Source organism: Nicotiana tabacum, chromosome 20, assembly GCF_000715075.1.
Source record: "Nicotiana tabacum cultivar K326 chromosome 20, ASM71507v2, whole genome shotgun sequence".
Lineage (NCBI taxonomy): Eukaryota > Viridiplantae > Streptophyta > Magnoliopsida > Solanales > Solanaceae > Nicotiana > Nicotiana tabacum.
The window spans coordinates 37,066,993-37,087,413 of NC_134099.1; positions in this window are offsets into that span (position 1 = coordinate 37,066,993).

Sequence of the window (20,421 nt, forward strand, 5' to 3'; positions counted from 1 at the left end):
CTGCACTCTTTTCCTTAACCAAGGTTTTGTCCCACTAGGTTTTCCTGGTAAGGTTTTTAATGAGGCAACAAGCAATGCATATTATAAATAATTATGTACATCCCAATATTTTTTTAGAGAGTTTTTAACAAGGCACATTATCTATGGACATCCAAGGGGGAGTGTTATGATGAATATCACATTATGGTGGATGTCTACTCTTCTTCCATGATCTTTAGCTAAAATGCTTAATGACATATTCAATGACATAATTTGTATGTTCAATGACATATTCCATTACATATTTTCTTCACTTTTTATGCCTATATAAAGGCCTTGTAATAGATAGGAAAAATACACAATTGAAGAAGAAATAAGAATCTCTCTTCCTCTCTTTCTCTCTATATCTCTTAGTTTGTTTTTGTTTGTTCTATATTGTTATTTTGGGTTATATTTCATAACAGAAATAAGATTGACAACAATTTTCTTTCCGAGTATTGAAAAGGATAGCAAAGGCTTATGTTTATAGAAAATCTTGCCACAATACCAATAAAATTGGTTGCTTTTTAAAAGTTGCAACAAGACTTTCAAGTTGCTGACAAGATATCCATTTAAGTTACTTCACAATATCTATTTTAAAAAGTAATTATTAAATTTGAGGCCTCTTACATATCAATCTAGCTCTAATACCAGTACGGACATGATCTTTAATCATATATAGAATTATTAATATTGATATTAAAATCTTGATTAGGTTAATTGAAGTGCAAGTCTTCAAGGTTCCGATTAACAAATTTAAGAATATTCAAAAGATTCCAATAATGTCATCAATATCATTATAAAATGGCAAAATACATAAATAGCCCTTTTAAGTTGTCCACACAGATCAAATGAACACAGTAACTTGCCATATGACTAGACAAATACTTTTATTTGACACTTGTGTATCTCGTGAACACCCGAGTTCAATATTGTGTATCTCGTGAACACCCGAGTTCAACAAGCCTCATGTGCGAGTTACACTAGCAGATGCCATGTTAATTTGACAAATTATTGAATGACATGTGTATTTTTTAAATAAATTAGTAGTCTATATTAAGAAATAGTTGTATTTTTTATGAAAAAACAAGAAAAAGACCCTACTTTTCCCTTCCAACGAAAACCAGTACTTGCTGCCTTAAATCAGCCCTTAAACCACTGTAAAACAACCAAAAAGCAATAAAACTACCATAGAAAAGTCAGCTTCTTCTCCCTTTAATGCTATGGACGATGCAACTCCTTTTCACCACTGTAACACAACCAAAAATACCACAAAACCTCTCGTCTTTATCCACTATTTCTCTCAAAGGTTCAATTTCTCCTTCCCAGTCATTCCCTCTCTCTTTCAGGCTCAATCACTGCTTTGCTCCATTAAAAATTGCTCTTTGCTTTGCTTCCATTGTTGCTCTTCTCAAATTTCGTTGCTTCTCTACGATTGGTTTGTTTCTTTTTTTCTTCATGTAATGGCCTCATGGGTGGCTGCATTTTGAAACCCCACCCCAATTATTTGATCGTATATCAACCTTTCCGCCATCGCCCGTCAAAGCCCCCATAACTCTTTTTTTTTTTCTTCTCAAAACTAAATTAGAGATCGTCGCAACCCACTCGATTGATATATTTTCACCAGCAAAGAATCACTATCAAATCCAAATTGTAGTAAAAATTGAGGTTTTAGATGGGTTCTTTTTGGCTTTTCAGATTTGGGGTCAATAAAGGAGATTGAAGAAAGTGTTAGTGGTTATGTAATGGTGTAATGGTAGAGATCTATTATTTTTGGATTTTTTTAATAGTGGACGGTGACTGTGGCGGTGATGGAAGTTTGTCCTTAATGTATTTTTTCTTGTCATGGAGGGAAAGAGATGGAGAAGATAGTTTGGGTCAGAGAACGGCAGAGGATGGTGGAGGAGAAAATTGGATAAAGAGGAAGTCCAAGAATTAGGTGGGATCCACATTGATTTTAGGTGAAAAAAAAAGGGATAAACTTAATTTTAAATATCTTCACGCGCTTAGATCTAAGTGTAACACATCAAATTTGTCACGTAAGCGTAAGGGGTTTTAGAAAATATACTTCTACCAAGCGGAGGTGTCTATCTGGCCATATGACAAGTTAAGGTGTTTATTTGATCATTATGGACAACTTAAATCAACTATTCATGCATTTGACCTTATAAAATAGTAGAAGTGAAAGTAAAATAGGAAAGAAGATTAATAGTAGCTAATTTTTTTTTTGTATAAAGAATATTGTAGTACAATTTTGATGATGTCTCATGATCGATCATGATAGCCTATTTGTAGGTGCGGAAGAAATCCCAAATCGTGTCATATATAGTTACTTGGCCAAGGCCAAGGGAGTTTGATACCTATATAATACTTGTTCGAGGGAGCTTGCCACCTAAATACTTATTCATAACCACCACTTATCTAGATACAATAACTACTTGTCCACAGGACTTTGCATGACATCCATAATATCAATATGCTATGACAAATATAATCAATTTAATTTTGTAAAAGTTAAATAGTTTAGTTTAATTTGAGACCTATAATATATTTCGATCTCGCTCTAATACTATTGAGGATACGATCTTCAGTCATATAAGAATTACTATGAGGAATCATAATTAATACACTAGGGGCCCTTCAAACTTGTCTATTTTTTCCAATTATGAGCTTAAAGTGTTCGGGTCCTAGAAAAGAAAGTACTTGTCATACACCAATCCTTGCTTGCCACTTGTCAATTTCATTAGAAAAGCTTTTCTTAATTTTTTTCTTGTTATTTATGTTTTTCTTATTTATTTATTTTTCTTTTTTTCTTTTTTCTTTTTACTCCTTTTTACTTTTCAAGCCCTACCTATTCCTCTCTGTTTTGGGTGGGCGGAGCACCTAACTTCGTCAGAGACAACACCAGTTTCAGTATGTTTATGATAATTAATGAAGAATAATTTTGACAGCTTTCTTGACATTTGAGAGAAAGCATTCAACGGTAGGTTGTCCAAAAATCTTATTCTACTTCTCCTTTGAATCTTAGTAATCCATACTATGTAAGCCATCCGTTCATTTTTACTTGGCATTTACACTAAAAATAGATTTTCATTTTTACTTGTCACTTTACGCATATCAAAAGAAAATAATTTCCATTTTGTTCGGTGAGAAAATTAAACCGTAAGTAAGGGAAGAAGAGAACCGGAAACTATTTAACCAAAAAGTGGAATTCGGTTAAAGCCTTAATTTAGAAGAACTCGGGTTACTGATAATCAAAGAATGAATAAAGTAAAGTAATTTTTGCCAACAATAAGATAACAAAGTAAAACCAATGTATTCATATTGTATTTTTTTGTGTTTACAATTGACCCATTCTTTCCCTTTTATAGCTATCTTGGAAATATGCGTTTTGCTTTTATCATAATAAGGTCATTATAGACAATTAAAGACATTAAATGCTACGTTACATAATCATTGTATTTTAATACAGATTCTCTAACGTTTTTAGTATTTAATGCTCATTAAATACTGTATTTGTACTCTCTTGTGCTGTCAGATTCATTCTCCTTAATTCTTGGACTTAAATAGGTACGGACGTTGAATCTTTTGAGTATCCGCTCGTGCCTCCTCTTATGCCTCTGCTCGTATCTGTTGCAACTTGTGCCTCTTTGCCAATCATAACTCTTTGACCAGTCTACGTGTCATGACACGTCATCTTCCAATCACTTTAATATGTAAACTCAATTTTTTCCCAATACAGATAGTCCCCCCACTTGCCATTTATTCATCAATTGAATATTTGGGAAGTGGAATTCATTAAAACGAGAATTTTTGTCACCATTAATGCTATAACAGAATCAACGCTTCATTTGTCACTTCCATTTAATGCTCTTCACGCGTGGCACCCCTTTTACTGGTTATGCAACTTTGCAGCGTTTTTTAGGGCTTTTCACGGCTTCACTAACCATGAAGCATCAGTTCTCATTACGACTTTTCCATCATTGCACTTTTTCCTTTGACGGTTGCTTCACAGTATAAATGTAGTTTTCTTCTTTGTCTTTATTACATAAAGTTTTCAAAATATTCAGTTCTTGAATCTTTGTATGTTTCTTCCTCGTACTATCATGTCTTCATCAAACCCTAACCCAAGAAGGGTCCCCATAGTTGATAACTTCCGTAATACCCCCAGTAGGAGCAGAAGAGGAGGTAGGCTTCGTAATTTAGGATCTTCATCCTTGCACGGTTCTTCTCTTCTTTCGCCTAGTTCTGGCCCTTCTTCTAGAACTAGAGGTTCTCTTTCACACAAATCTAGAAGATAAAGAATCTTCTGAACCTCTTCGTGAACCTCTAGTAGAGGAGATAGTTCCTGCGGAACTATCTTTCTATAATGACAGAGAATCTCTTAGAAATCAAGTATCTTCTTTAGATCGTGCTGATATCTATCCCACTCAAATCACTGAAGGTTTGATTTCTTTAGTCCGCAGAGACTGCCATTGGAGTCATGACTTTCCTATCATTATTCCCAATCCAAATCAAAGAATTACCTCTTATTAACCGGGTTTTCCTTTGTCTATACGTACTCTTTCACATTAGGATTCAAACCTGCTATTGATCCTGTTATTCTCGAGTTCTGTCGTTTCTTTGATGTTTGCTTAGGTCAAATTGGCCCAATAATATGGAGGGCTGTTGCCTGTTTGAGACATTTGACCAACATATCCAGTGTGCCTTTTACTTTCCCACATCTAATTCATCTTTACTCCCCTAGACTCTTTCGTAATGGTGTTTTTACACTAGTAGCCAGGAGCAAAAGAGTTCTAGTTAGCCCTAAAGATGACAAAGACCATGGCTGGTATGCCCGGTTTGTTGCTGCCCCCACTGTTGGTTTAGTGGGTGATGAAAACGTTCCCTTCCCTGAGAAGTGGAATTTTGCACGTGAGTCTTCTAACTTTCTCGTACCTTTTTTTTCAATTTTGTTGATTTTTCTAATTTTACTTTTCTTTTCTAGCAACCATGGGAGTTGTGGAAGATGTTCCCAATTTCCGTAATTGGGTAGGAAAGCTGTTGAGTATTGCACCAATGGATGGTAGATCTTGGAAGACCCTTTCCCAACGTTTTGGTTGGAAAGTAAAAACTCATGGTAAGAGCTTTTATTTTATTTTACATATTATTTTTTTCCCGAACTTATCTCAATCCTTCTTTCTATCAGGATTTGCTATTCGAGGAGTTACTGCTAAAGCGGTTGCAACTTCTCGTATCTCTTTGGAAAGGGCTCATGAAATAATTCTGGGCTCTTCATCGAAAAGAAAAACCGTTGATGACCAAGATTCCGAAGAAGACGGGGGTTCCTTGGTAACAAGGCCATGAGCTCGTACACGTATTATTTTCGTTGATGAAGCAGAAGCATCCCCCTGCCGTTCTATTCCTCTTATCGAATCTATTGAAGCCCTGGTAGTGATCCCTGATGATGCTCCCGCTGCTGCTCATGATTTTTTTTTAGCAGCTTTTTGACCGAGGGTTTGGTAGTGAAAGTTTAGGTCGCGTTTTTGATGAAGCTCCTTTGGCTTCTTTTTCTCCTCCCGTGCCTGTGACTCCTACTTTGCCGATTATGGCTGCTTCCGTTCCTCCCCAAGCTGTTTTTACTACTTCTATTATTCCTCCTTCGACAATTCCTCCTCCACCTGCTCACTGTGCTGAGGTTGGCTTCTCAAGTAGGAGTGGTGCTATGAGGCAAGTGATTATTGAAGTCCCCGCTGAGGGCAACCTTTTAAGGAAATCGGGTCAAGCAGATGTGTGGCTAAAACCTTTAATTGGTCCTGTTAAGAGAGCCAAGCTAGAGAGTCATAGTTCTTTGACTTTGTTGAATGACATTGTGCATGCTTCTTTAAAGGTATTCCTTTTTTCTAACTCTTACTTTGTCATTTTTCTACCTTTGGGATTCTTATTTCCTTCCCTTTCCCCCTTTTAGGCCAATTTCATCGGCACGGAGATGATAAAAAGGGTTACCCTCTCAGAGCAGTTAGTGCGTGATTACCAATTGGAGGCATATAATTGGAAGGAACAATATAAAAGTCTTCAGATCGACGTGGAGTACTTATAAGAAAGTAAAAATACCTTGGAGCAGCAGGTGTGGGCTTTGACTTCGGAATTGACAGTTAAAAAGGTTTCCTCCAGTCAAGCAGACAAGGAAAAGGCTCATCTTGAAACTTTTTTTTCCCAACAACTTTTCAAGGCAAGTGAAGATATTAGAGAGTTGAAGGCTCTCTTGGATGCAAAAGAAGCCTATGCTGGTGAACTCGTGTAGAATTTGACTCAAGCCCAAGAAGACCTCCGGGTTTCTTCTGATAAGGTTTGTTCCTTAGAAAATTCCCATGCCTCTCTTCAAGCTTCTTATGATTCTGCCTTGGCTGAAAATGAAAAGCTAAAGAACGAAATCACTGACTGGGAAAGAGATTATGAGATCTTTGAAGATAAGTCTGCCATTGAAGTGAGTTGGGCATTTTTGAATTCTCGCCGTGATACCCTTGTTGAAGCTAGCCATGAGAATTTTAACTTGGAATCTGAGTTAGCTAAGATCAATGAAACTATTGAGAAGACTCAGTAGAACTAAGATTTTCCTTCTCCCGTGGTCGAAGCTTCCGCCAATGTTGAAGATGATACGAGTATCCCCACTCCTTCAAGCCAAGTTGAACCCGTTGTTGTTGATGTACCTGCTTCAGTTCCTTCATCTTTTCAGTGACAAGTTTAAGTTGTTTGAATTCCTTTGTGTCTCTTTTTTTTCTTTTTGGAAAATTGTGGTTAAAACCCTTGGTCTCATTTGAGGGTTTGTTTTGGAAACTTAAGTCCCCAAACTTTTTATGGGGCAATATGTACAAACAATTTTCAGTTTATGACTAAGTTCATACTTAGTGTAAGCTTTTTAATATTAAGAAGTTTTTCGTTACTATTTGAACTTCTGTTTTGTTTATTCTTGTCTTTATTTCTAAGGACTTACTGAACAACTTGCATTTTTACTCTTCAAAAAATGCTTCTGTTAACTTCATGAATACTTAAATTAATCATGAATTTTATAAAAGAGGGTCCTTTTATATTCGACACTTAATGAAGAAGACGTCTCAACTTCATAACAGTGTTAATATATGATAAAAAAATAGGGATACACATGTTTCTTAAAATAACTTTCACAAGTTTTTATTTGAACTTTGTCTAGTTTTGAATAACACTTTACATGTATTTGAATTACATCTATAACTTTCTCGTAACTGTTTTCCTCATAACAGATTTAAAAAAGAAAAATAAACACGAGGTTTTTATTTATAACCCGTTTCAGTACATTGCCTCTACCCTAGCTATGGTAAGGTCATTCTTTAGGCTTAGCTCTTGACTTTGCTCTGTACTTGACTCATTCATTGAGTGAACTTTTCCGGCTTGATCTTTGATTATTTCCCAATCTTCTTTGCCTTCTTTATACATATGCTTGTGTATATTATATAGTCCCCCAAATGTTTGAGCGTTGAAATATGAAGCCTCGAGCACTTGATTGTTCCTCTCATTTGGTCCTTTCCCTAAAAAGGAAAGTCATACAGGACTCGGAGGTGCGATTATAGATGAAGACTACTTAGCCCGTTTGAATTTCTATCAGAATAATTGTAACCCTAGACCGAGAAGTTTAATTTATTCCACATGTCTTACAGGTCGTGTCTCATCATTTAGTACGGGCTAACTTTTTGCCTATCATCTAAAATGGTTAGTAAAATTTAACAATTCAAAAATTAAATTTTAAAATATGGATACCTAACCGTGGGTATTCCTTAGAAATAATATCTCTTGAGGTGAACAACATTCCAATGTGAAGGTAGTATCTTGCCATCCATTGTTTCCAACTCGTATGCTCCTTTAGCTGTAATATCATGAATCCTATAGGGTCCTTCCCATGTTGGACTTAATTTCCCTGCATTAGCTGCCTTCATTGATTGAAAAACCTTTTTGAGCACGAAATCCCCAATTTTGAAGAATCTTAGGCGTACTTTTCGGTTGTAGTATCGTTCTATGACCTGCTTTTGTGCTGTCATTCTTATTAGTGCAGCTTCCCTTTTTCCTTCAAGTAGATCAAGATTTATGCGCATTTCTTCGTTATTAACTCTTCTGACGCTTGTGTAAATCTTGTACTTGGCTCTCTTATCTCTGTTGGAATTAAAGCTTCGTCTCTGTAAACCAATGAAAATGGTGTTTCTCCTGTACTTGTTTTTGCTGTTGTGCGGTATGCCCATAAAACACCAGGTAACACTTTTGGCCAATTACCTTTAGACTCCTCTAAACGTTTCTTTAAATTGTTGATAATGATTTTGTTGTTGACTCAGCTTGCCCATTACCCACCGGATGATAAGGTGTGGATGTAATTCTTTTGATCTGCCAACTTTGAAAGAACTCTGTGATTTGCGTGCCTATAAATTGAGGGCCATTGTCACATACGATTTCCTTTGGTACACCAAATCGGTATATGATATTCCGCCAAATGAAATCTTTAACTTCTTTTTCACGCATCTGTTTGAATGCTCCTGCTTCCACCCATTTAGTAAAATAGTCAGTGAGTACGAGCAAAAATTTTACCTGTCCTTTTGCTTGTGGTAGTGGACCCATGATATCCATCCCCCATTTCATAAATGGCCACGATGCAGTGACCAGATATAGCAACTCTGCAGGTCTATGCATATTATTACTGTACCTTTGACATTTATCACATTTAGCCATGAAACTTTCCGGTTTTTCTTCCATTTTTGGGCCAATAATAACCTGCCCTGATTAGGGTTCTTACCAGTGATCTTCCTCCTGCGTGATTCCCACAATGCCCCTCGTGTATTTCTCTCATCATGTATTCTGTATGAGAAGGTCCGAGGCATCTTGCTAAGGGACCGCCGAACATTTTCCGATAAAGATTGCCTTGCTTTAAGCAATATCTAGCAGCTTTTTTCGAAGCGCGTGAGCTTTCCTCTTGTCTTCAGGAACGATACCATTCTGCAAAAAAGGCAACAGTCCCGTTCCTCCAATCCCAGGTTAAATTATTAAAATTTACCTCATTTTTATCTGGATCGATCACGGAATGAAACAAATGTATTACAGAAGCATTTTCATTGCTTGCCACGTCTGCTGCAGATGCGAGATTAGCTAAGGCATCCGCCTCAACATTTTTATCTCTTGCTATTAGCGTAACCTTCCAGGTTTGGAATTTCCTGATTAGATCCCGTACTTTCTCTAAATACTATTGCATTCGTGCTTCCCTGACGGTATAAGTCCCCAGCATTTGGTTAACCACGAGCTGCGAATCGCTCTTGATTACAATCTGATTAATATCAAGTTCTCGTGCCAGTTCTAAACCTGCAATCACTGCCTCATACTCTACCTCATTGTTAGTTATAGAATGACTTTTAATGTCTTGTCGAATGGTTTCACCCGTATGTGGTACCAAAACGATCCCTAAGCCTGCACCCTTTATGTTAGATGAACCATCAACAAATAAGGTCCAAATTCCTGGGTTAGCTCCATTGAGCACCTGCAATTCTTTTTCTGCTTCTAATTGCACCCCTTGGCTGAAATCATCCACGAAATCAGCTAACACTTGAGATTTTATAGCAGTTCTAGGTTGGTATGTGATATCATATTCACTTAATTCTATAGCCCACTTGGCTAACCTACCTGACAACTCATGCTTGTGTAATATATTGCGTAATGGATAAGCAGTTACTACAGCAATAAGATGACATTGAAAATAAGGCCTTAATTTTCTAGATGCCATGATTAATGCAAGTGTAAGCTTTTCTAATTAAGGATACCGCGTCTCCGCATCTAATAAAGATTTGCTGACATGATAGATCAGAGATTATTTACCTTGGTCCTCTCGGACTAAAACAACACTTACCGCTACTTCTGAGATGGCAATGTAGATGAGCAGTCTTTCCCCAACCTTTGGTTTTGCGAGCAGTGGTGGATTTGATAAGTATATCTTCAAATTTTTGAGTGCCTGTTGAAATTCCTCATTCCATTCGAAATGATCTTGCTTTTTAAGAACTGAAAAGAATTTAAAGCACTTTTCTGATGATTTAGAAATGAATCTTCCCAAGGCTGCAATTCTTCTTGTCAACCTCTGCACTTCTTTTTTACTTGTAAGTACGTCAGGGATTTCTTCAATGGCCTTAATATGTATGGGATTCACTTCAATACCATGGTTAGAGATAAGAAAACCTAAAAACTTACCTGATGCAACACCGAATGCACACTTCTCAAGATTTAATTTCATATTAAATTTTCGCAAAATCTGAAATGCATCAGACACGTGTGATATATGATCCCCTGAATGTTGAGTTTTGACGAGCATGTCATCTATATAAACTTCCATAGTTTTCCCCAAATGTTCTTGAAACATTTTAGTAGGCAGTACTTTATAACAGTAAGTCCCTTTGTCAGTTATGAAGGAAGTTTTTTCTTTATCTATCGTATCCATTTTGATCTGATTGTATCCTGAATACGCATCTAAAAAACTTAGTAATTCATGTCCTGCAGTAGCATCAATTAGTTGATCTATATGCGGTAGTGGAAAAGAATCTTTAGGACAGACTTTGTTAAGGTCTGTGTAATGTACACAAACTCGCCACTTACCATTCTTCTTCGGTACCACAACAGTATTGGATAACCAATTAGGATACTTTACCTTACGGATAGACCCAATCTTTAGTAATTTTTGAACCTCATCTTGAGTCACCTAATTTTTGAAAGTTCCTTGCTTTCTCTTCTTTTGTTTGACAGGAGGATACGATGGGCCTTCATTTAATTTGTAAGTCATTACCTCCCGTGGTATTCCTGTCATATCAGAGTGGGACCAAACAAAACAATCCACGTTAATTTTTAAAAATTCAATCAACTTACCTTTCAAGTCCTGGCTTAGATTGGCCCCTACGTAAACTTTCCTATCAGGCCATTGTGCAAATAACACCACAACCTCTAGTTCTTCAATTGTTGTCTTGATATTTTCGTTTTCCTCTGGTTCTTAAATGGTATCTGGCCTTGAGTCCACATCTGTTCGCCCTTGTTCAGTTGAGGTTTGTGTTGTGGTACCCTCAACTGGATTCTGTGATTGCTAATTTTCTTCATTTCTCGTACTTGAATCCGCTACAGAGTTGATGTTCCTGGATGTACGTTGGTCCCCACAGATTTGACATATTCCCCATGTTGATGGAAGTTTAATAACTTGATGCAAGGTTGATGGAACGACATCCATCTCGTGGATCCATGGTCTCCCAAGGATCATATTGTATGCCATATCCATATCTACTACTTGAAACTTTGTATCTTTGACAACTCCTTCTGCGAATGTAGTAAGTATTACCTCTCCTTTCGTCACGACACTGGAATTGTCAAATTCAGATAGAGTATGCACCTTTGGTATTAATTTATCTTCAACTTGCATCTCACGTAATACTCTTAATAGAATAATGTTCACGGAACTATGTGGATCAATCTAAATTCGTTTTACATTAGTATCATGTACAAGTAGAGATACTGCCAGTGCATCGTTATGAGAAGATAATACGCCATCCGCATCTGCATCATCAAACGTAATGCTTTCTTCCTCTAAGACATGTCGCACCCACTTCCCTTGGGTAATTGTAACTTTGGAAATTTTATTGGCCGATGTGTACGTCACACCATTGATGTTTTCACCTCCACTTATAACGTTGACGGTCCTTTTGGGAGAAGGTGGTTTAGGGGGCTCCTGCCTATACTTTATGTATGCTTGCTTACCTTTCTTACTGAATAATTCGGTGAGATAATCCTGTTTTAATAAATGATCAACTTCACTTTGTAAAAACCTACAATCTGTCGTTTTATGCCCGTGATCGTTGTGAAATTAGCACCAATGATCAGGATTGCTCCTGTTTGGATTCGATCTCATCTCTTTTGGCCATCGTACCTTGTTACCCATGCTTCTCAAAATAGCTACGAGCTCGGAAAAGTGCTCATATTTAAATTATAACCGCCAAACCTCGCCTTCAAGTTTCTATCATCATCTCGTGACTCACGCATGTTTCGATCATTCCCAAATCTTGATGACGAGCCCGACTCTCTATTCCTCGACTTGTGATCGTACCTTTGATTGTCCTATTTTGACCGTGAGTATTTTCCCGCTGGTCCCATGTATGGTTCGTACCTATTTTTACCGGACCTTTTTTCTATTTCCACCCGTCTCGAACTTACCTTTTCTTCTTTTTGAGACCGTGAGATAATATTTTCCTCTATCCTCAGCTTCGTGCTATACCTATTGTAAACATCATTCCATGTTGTAGCTGGGAATTCACGAAGACTTTCCTTGAGTCTCCTCGTAACTTCTGAGCTTTTTTCATTCAAATTACTTGTGAAGGCTATAGCTACCCAATTGTCAGGTACACGCGGTAATGTCATTCTTTCACGTTAGAATCTGTCCACGAACTCTCTAAGCAATTATGAGTCCCCTTGCTTGATTTTGACAATATCTTCCATTCTTTTTTCGACTTTTTGAGCTCCCGAGTGTACTTTGATAAAAGAAGCTGCAAGCTCAGTAAAAGAATTTATAGAATTTTCGCGTAAAAGAGAATACCATGTTAATGCACCCTTAGTGAGTGTTTCACCGAATTTCTTGACCAATAATGATTCGATCTCCTGTTTGGTCAACTCGTTGCCTTTTACGCCTGTTGTGAATGCAGTCACGTGGTCTCGTGGATCAGTTGTTCCATCGTATTTTGGAATATCGGGCATTTTGAATTTCATTGGAACTGGGAGGGGAGCAACACTTGGCTTCTAGGGTTGTTTCTAATATTTATCCATATCTATCCCTTTGATTACGGGCGGCACCCCGGGTATTTTCTCTATGCAGTCACTTTGCTCTTTGAGCTGTTTCTGCAATGTTAGTACTAAATTTTGTAAATCAGAATTGACTAAGTTACCTGGTACTCCCTCTTGTGATTCGCTGGGGGTTCCACCACTACCTGAATTAACAAGCCCAGAGCGAGAGTTCTCCAAAGTGTTGTTATTTGGAGTGGGTGTGGGTGGTGTAGTTGGCAACTGGCTAGCAAAATCCTCAAGAGCTTTATTGACCTGTTCAGCAATTAGTTTTTGCAAAGCTTCATCGATAACTTCAACATTTTCAAATTGAGCGTTTCTATTTGTATGAGATCCATCAGGAGTGCCTTCTCGAGACCGCCGAGGAGAGCTTTGTGGAGAAGGGACCGAGGTGTGATCATCCTGTAAATTTTTCTGAAGTTGTTGGTTTTCTTGGTTTCCTTGAATGTTGTCATTATTGTTCGACATGGTTGATGCAACAAGGAAAGTTAAACTAAAAAAGAATAGATTATCAGATTTCCGGTCACAGAACCAATTTGTTTAACCAAAAAGTAAAATTTCGGTTAAAGCCTTAATTTAGAAGAACTCGGGTTACTGATAATCAAAGAATGAATAAAGGAAAGTGATTTTTGCCAACAATAAGATAACAAAGTAAAGTCCAATGTATTCAGATTGTATTTTTTTGTGTTTACAATTGACCCATTCTTTCCCTTTTATAGCTATCTTGGAAATATGCGTTTTGCCTTTGTCATAATAAGGCCATTATAGACAATTAAAGACATTAAATGCTACGTTACATAATCATTGTATTTTAATACAAATTCTCTAGCGTTTTTTTATATTTAATGCTCATTAAATACTGTATCTGTACTCTCTTGTGCTGTCAGATTCATTCTCCTTAATTCTTGGACTTAAATAGGTACGAGTGTTGAATCTTTTGAGTATCCGCTCGTGCCTCCTCTTATGCTTATGCTCGAAGCTGTTGCAACTCGTGCCTCTTTGTCCAATCATAACTCTTTGACTAGTATACGTGTCATGACATATCATCTTTCAATCACTTTAATATGTAAACTCAATTTTTTCCAATACAGAAACAAAGAAGAGGAAATGGAAAAAGGAAAAGAATAAGAAAAACGTAATATGAAAAACAAAAAATTAGCAAAACACATTTAATATAAAAAATATATTGCAAAATAATCTTTTAACCTTATTTATTGTTTTTCACGATAGTAATATATACTTTTTATGACACATGCAGTCTTAGAAGTTAATAATTTCACGGTATAAAAAATCCCACGAACTTTAAGGTCGTAACCGAAAAAGGGGACAAGTTTGAGGTGGTCCTTGATGTATTCCTTAACTAATACTATTAATACTAAAATCTTGATTATATCAATTAAACGGTCAATCAAAGTGCATGTAGTCAAGAATTTAATCAACAAATTCAAGAATGGACAGAAGTTACCAATTTTATGTATAAGTAGTGTAAACAACACTTACTAACTTATAAAGTACAAAGTAATTTTTTTTATATTATAAGATATAACCATTAATAGGCTACTATAGTAGGTAAGTATGCCGCAATCATGGTTAAAATTTTCTGTCATTGTAAAATATCTTAGTATTATCAACTTAAATTCAATCTTGATTTAAATTTTAAACTAATGATTCTCACTTCTACAAAATAGGATTGATATTATTGATAAACGTTATTTATAAACTGTCTCTCTTTTACAAGATTAGATAGGAAGGGCGTAGAACTAACCGGGTTCTAGTCACTGAATTCAAAATCTTAGTACTATGACTCAAATTGTAATCACTTGACCACTATATTGTTCTTTGTGTTGTGGGATGGTGTGTGTATGACTAGTTTGGTATCATAATTGTAACGACCAGACCGGTCGTTTTGAGCATTTTTACTTTGCACGTCAATTTCTTGGCATGACTAGCCTCGTACGATGCATTATGACTTATGCAAATCATCGGTTTTGGTATTCAGGATAATCGGAATAGATTTGTAAGAATAATACTCAGCATGAAGCTTTAAATTTGAAATGTTTGACCAAGTTTTGACTTTTTAGTATTCGATCTCAGATTTGAATTTTTGTGATTTGGTTAGCTCCCTCGGGTGATTTTGAACTTAGGAGTGTGCCCGAAATGAAATTTAGAGGTCCATGGTAGAGGCTTGAATTGGCAAAATAAGAATTCATTTTTTGGTTGGCAGTGGAGATTTTAATATCAAGGATGGAATAGAATTCCGAAAGTGGTGGTAGGTTCGTTGTGTCATTTGTGATGTGTGTGCAAAATTTCAGGTCATTCGGATGAGATTTGGTAGACTATTTGATCAAATGCGGAATTCGAAAGTTTTGAAATCCTTGGGCTTGAATCCGAGGGTGTTTTGATGATTCGATGTTGCTTTGAGTGTTCCGAAGATTGGTATAAGTTTGAATGATGATATGTGACTTGTTTGTATTTTTTGTTGAGGTCCCGGGGCCTCGGGATGATTTCGGAAAGGTTGAACTTGAGAAATTTCAGCTGACGTTGCTGCTTCTGTCATATCCACACCTGCAGATTGGGGACCGCAGGTGCGAGCTCCATAGGAACGGAAGAGAGGCGCAGGTGCATGGAGGACCGTAGGTGCGGCTTGGTAATCACATCTATGATGCCGCAAGAGCGGTGAGGCGACCGCAGATGCAAGGCCTAGTGAGATAAGTGAAATCCGTAGAAGCGAATATTGGTCCGCAGAAGCGAATGTTGGTCCGTAGAAATGGAAGCACAGGTGCGCTTATGGGATCGCAGGTGCGAAAGTGCTGGGCAGAATGTATAAAAAGGTCCCTTCGCGATTTTCAGTCATTTGTTCATCATTTTTTGCGATTTTGGAGCTCCAAGTTGTGATTTTAAGAGGGAATCAAGTGTTAATAGAGAGGTAAGCTACTTGGGCTTTGTATCTTGTATTTATGGTGATTATTTCATTGTTTAATCATGAAAATTAGTGGAAAAAATTAGAGAAAGAGTTGGGAAATTAGTGCTTCAAATTGGAGAGTTAAACTGGGGATTTGAGGGGTCATTTGAGGTCCAATTTTGATGATCTCGGTATGTATAGACTCGTGGAAGGATGATGATTCTAGTGAAGTGATTTTTTTCAGATTCCGAGACGTGGGCCCAGGGGTCGGATTTGACCAATTTCAGAATTTTTGATGTAATTTGATTATTTTTGCGTGAGCTTTGTCCCCTTAGCGTATATTGATGTTATGATTCTGATTTTGGATAGATTCGAGGCGAGTTGTGGCCTTGTCGAGCGGCAACGACATTGCGGAGTTGATTTTCATCCGGTTTGAGGTAAGTAATGATTGTAAATGAAGTCCTGAAGGTATGAAACCCCGGATTTCACATCGTTGTGCTACTTTAAGGTGACACACACACTAGATGACGAGCGTGGGGTCGTGCACCGTTGGGGATTATGACTTGGTCCGTCCCGTACGATTACTTAGTCGCGTCTTTGATTTAAAACTACTTGATATCATTGTGTATTGGAAAGTATTGCTATCTTTGGGGTAGAATGCCATACTTGGGCCTCGTGCCAACTGTTTGGACCCTTAGGGGCTTTTTACTATATATCCTCACTATTTTTGGACTTAATATTTGTACTCAGTCATGGTGTGTTTTACTAATTTCATAACTCAACCATATTTACTCAGTTTTGATACTATAAATGATATTTTCGGGCTGAACGCCCTGTTTTACTGATAGCCTGAGTGGCTTGTGAGGTTAATGACTGAGAGAGGCCAATGGCCTGATTGTGAGGTTAATGACTGAGAGAGGTCGAGGGTCTGATTGTCAGGTTAATGGCTGGGAGAGGCCGAGGGGATGGTTGTGAGGATTATATATTATGGATCAGGTTCCACGCCGCAGCAATATATATGTATATGTATATGGATCGGGTTGCACACTGCAGTGATATATGGATCGGGCTACACGCCACAGCGATATGTCGGATCGGGTTGTGCGCCGCAGCGATATAACGCTTGGGCTGTAGGAACCCCTCCGGATTCTGCACACCCCCAGTGAGCACAATCGACTATATATATGGATCGGGCTGCACGCCGCAGCGATATGGATTGGATTGCACACCGTAGCGATTATTATAAGATACCTATTGAGTGTGAGTGTTGAGTGTGGGTGCTGATTGATGAGAGTACAGTCATGAGTGCCTGAGAGGCTTGCCCGAGGGGCTATATATACATACATACGTGTGATGTTTTGTCTGAGGGGCTTGTATTGTGAAATTGTTGTTTTCACTCCTCCTTAAAGTGAGTCTCTATTGAATATGCTGATTAAATTACTGATTTCACTCATCTTTATGGTGAGCCTCTATTAAAAATGTTAAACAAATATTTTAAACAACTTTTGTTTAAACTGGAGTTTTACGAGATGTTCGGAATTTAATTACTGATTGAGTTTTGTTATTTCCACTGAGATTTTAAAGTTATGAGATGTTTATGAATTCCTGTTTGCCGAGGAACTGTAAACGAACTATGTTTTTGCTCGAGGGGCCGATTATGATTTTCATCACTTTCATTATAAATTACATTGAACCTCTACTGAAACGACTAGAAAGACATTTTTCAAAGAATTTTACGGAAATTGGAATTTAACGAGATGATTTGATTTATATCCTATTTTGGAAACATACTGTACCCACTATGGTGTTATGACGTAGTTTACGTGATTTCTTACCGCTCAATCTTTATTTACTTTTATTACTTACTGAGTTAGCGTACTCACATTACTCCCTGTATCTTGTGTGCAGATCCAAGTATTTTTGAGCTTGGTGGCAGGTTTATCGGAGTTAGCAAGGTAGTTGCCTGGCGATCGCAGCCCTGCTTTTCTCCCTCTTCATTCTCCCTTAGTGTACTTTGTGATTTTCCCCGACCATGTTGGTCTTGAGGTTGTCAAACAGTTGTAGTAGATGCTCATTGTCACGCCCCGAACCTGGGGAGGCATGGCTGGCACCCGGTGTCGTAGTGGCCCGAGCGAACCACTCTGTAACTCATTCATTCCTTTTTATAACTATCGTGGGCCAACATAGCCACAACTCATAAAAATAAAATTGTAAGTGAAAAGTACTGTATCACTGAACCATTGTTTCTTAAAATATGAATATATATGGGCCGTCAAGGCCTTTGACATACTGTACAAACTGAACCTCTGTCTACAAAGTCTCTAGGATTATTCAATATCAAATGGGACAGGGTACTGACATACCCATAAGTCTATAGAAAAAAACTCTGACACGATGACTCATAGACACGGCTACACTCCGAATGAGGAGGAGTCTTACCGATCCTTTGCTGAATGCAAACCTCGTCTACTGTGAGGTCTCGTCAAACTGATTGTCTATACCTGTAAGTCTGGATGACTCTATAAATCATGAAATACTTCTAGTGTCATGCATATGCGTATGAATGTCATATAATGCATAGGTCTGTATGTACATAACATTATAAAGCCTCTGAGATCATCCCATCATATCATCTCAGCCACTGTGGGCAAAATCATCATCGTATACCAGCTGATCAGATGGTGGTTGATAAGTTAGGATTTTAAAGTATTTATGTCCCTACTTGCCTATGCTTTGAGTATAAATTGATACAAAAACAGTCCCAAAATGCTCATAAGTTATGATTGATTGCAAGGTTGATTGACAAATGTGACGAAATGTCAAAGATCGGCTAAAAAAGGAGTGAAACCTGCTCAAGTATCAAAGACCAAAAGAAGTGAAGAAAAAGGGGCCTAGTGCAGACCGCGTAACAATGACCGCGACCGCACTAGGAGGTTCAGAGACTGGACATTTTCAAGCTTAAGGTCACGCAGCCGCGGTAGGATTCACGCGGCCCGCGGAGAAGCTTCGCGGACGCACTCCTGCTCTATGCGGTTCGCGTTCATAGGGTTCAGCAAATGGTATTTGTCCTCACGCAGTTCGCGGTCACGTCTGCGCGGACCGCGCCAGTTGCCTTCGCGACCGCGGTACACTCCCACGCGGTCCGCATCCCCTAGTTCAAGTCATCAACCAACTGAAGCCCAAGAGCCAGTGCGGCCGCGGTCCATTTTGTGCGGCCCGCACTGACCCCACAGGGGTATTTTTGTCCAGCTTTTCCAGCCTAGTATAAATAGAACATTTTACTATTTCTTTTAAGGGACCGGTCAGATCTGAGAACCGAAGAATAGCTGCGCTTGGTGTTGTAGCCATTTTTGGCATATTTGCTTTCCATTAACAATAGATTATTGTAGTTTCTTCTTAGTAATTAATTAATATGTGTAGTTCTTCATCTATTTCTTCAGTTTCTTCTTTAATTATGTGTAGCTAAATCCATTAGCTAGGGTTGTGGCTCAACTCTAGTGTGGATAATTGATGGGTATTGTCATCTAGGGTTAGATTGACTATGGGTGTTTGTTATTTGGGTTGATTTTATTATTTAATTTAGAATTGGTGGTTGCAAACACTGATTCAAGCTTTGTGGGTTTAACTCTTTTTGAGAAAGAGAGTCTATGACCTCAAAATTGTCCCAACAAGGAATTCGGATGGACTTATGAGAAATGATAGTACCAATTAACGGGTTAAATCTCGAGAGAGTAATCACCTTACTTGAACCCTAGTTGCTTGGTCTAATTTGCCAACCCAATTGGTCTCGAGAGAGTCAATTGTGCAAAATCACTCTCTCTACCGAGAGGTGTGAGAGTGGGTGAAATTGTGCAACGGTTATAGCATAAGCCCCAAATAAGTCAATCGAACCTAAGTAACATCTACCCGTCAATTAGCCACCAAGGTAATGCCACGACCCTAGTGCTCTTCCTTCCCAATAATTACAACTTAGCAATATTCTCCTAGCATAATCTAGCTTTAATCCGTAGTTTTATAATAGTAGTTATAAATACAAAAACTCAAAAGATGCTTGAAGTGACATTAGAAGCACAACCACAACTCTAGGCTAGACAGAAAATACAACTCCACTACTAGCTCCCTGTGGAAATTCGATCCCGGACCTTTATTCGGGTAAAAGCTATTGCGATCCGCTCTTCCTACCATAGTGTAGAGTCGAGTCGGCAACGATCAGTGGTGCGTATATAACGCCATAACCTTTCCCATATATATATATATACATACACTTATATATACGCGTATATAACGCCATAACATCATCACACATTTGAGGGCGTCCATCATATCATCTCGGTCACTGTGGGCGAATCATCAAGGTGTACCAGCTGATCAGGTGGTGGTGCGTATATAACGCCATAACTTTTTCCCATATTCCATATACATATATATACATATATACGCGTATATAACGCCATCTGAGTCATGGGTCAATGCACATGAATAAAATGCATGAAAAATACGTAATAATCTCAATATTCCTTCATATATATATATATATACTTATATATATGCGTATATAACGCCATAACATCATCACACATCTGAGGGCGTCCCATCATATCATCTCGGTCACTGTGGGCGAATCATCAAGGTGTGCCAGCTGATCAGGTGGT